The sequence below is a fragment of the Octopus bimaculoides genome, chromosome 4 (assembly GCF_001194135.2).
Source record: "Octopus bimaculoides isolate UCB-OBI-ISO-001 chromosome 4, ASM119413v2, whole genome shotgun sequence".
Classification (NCBI taxonomy): domain Eukaryota; kingdom Metazoa; phylum Mollusca; class Cephalopoda; order Octopoda; family Octopodidae; genus Octopus; species Octopus bimaculoides.
This window is the reverse complement of record NC_068984.1, coordinates 105990427-105991270: the sequence shown is the minus strand read 5'-3', so window position 1 is coordinate 105991270 and position 844 is coordinate 105990427. Positions and strand designations below refer to the sequence as shown.

Sequence of the window (844 nt, the reverse complement as noted above, 5' to 3'; positions counted from 1 at the left end):
ATAATAATAATAATAATAATAATAATAATAATAATAATAATAAAGAATCAGATAAGGAAATGTTTTGATATTATTTTGTCTTTAATCATTAAGGATTTTTGCTTTATTATAGATAACGTGGTACCTATTTCATGTAGTAACCGGTTCATGTTTACTTGATACAACCAAGAGAATAAAAATAGTAAAAGCAATTTTTTCTGTGTAATGGATTCGATAAATCGTTATGGCAGTTATCTATAAGAAAAAAAAACATTGGATTTTTGTGTTGTCAGCATTAAAAAAAAAAATGTTGCCTTTCAGAAAAAATGGCAATTCCATGTCCTTATAACAGTCCCCTCGCTTAACATACATGACCCTATTTCGTGTCGCTATCATGAAATTACACTTTTAGTCTAGATGCTTATCTTCCCGATATCGACTTTCATAATAATTTTCTTGTTATGCATTGAGGTCTGAATTGTTTGTTTGTTTCTTTCTTTCTTCTCGTCTAGTTCTTTCCAGCATCTCCCATGAGATCAATGAAATCTAGAATAATTCGAAATGGAAGAGATATGAATTGTCTTTGACATCTGAAAAGAAAAGAAAGTTATATGAGCAAAACAAAATTTAGGTAGTTCCAGACAACTGAAATATAAACCCAAAGTTATAGAAATCTTTGGGAATAACCAACACCTCCACGCCTGCCTTAAAGCATGTATAGGCCCTAAATTTCTATAAAAAAAATTTCCTTTTTAGAATCTATATAACGCAGGCGCAGGCGTAGCTGTGTGATAAGAAGCTTTCCCAACTATATGGTTCTAGATTCAATTCCACTGCGTGGTGAGTGTTTTCTAGTATAGCCTCG

General features: G+C 31.3%; 1 protein-coding gene across 5 annotated transcripts in view; it reads right to left on the bottom strand.

Moving 5' to 3' along the window:
• Positions 1-844, bottom strand: part of LOC106877704 (nociceptin receptor) — a 170168-nt gene that overhangs the window by 20050 nt on the left and 149274 nt on the right. For 3 of the 5 annotated variants that reach the window (XM_052967347.1, XM_052967346.1, XM_052967348.1), the window contains one exon: positions 53-569. The exons of 1 other annotated variant lie outside the window; for it this stretch is intronic. The gene's annotated coding sequence lies outside the window, so the exon portion shown is untranslated. Of the gene's footprint in view, positions 1-52; positions 570-844 lie in introns of those variants that run through there. One more of the 5 variants, XM_052967349.1, reaches the window with a different exon arrangement.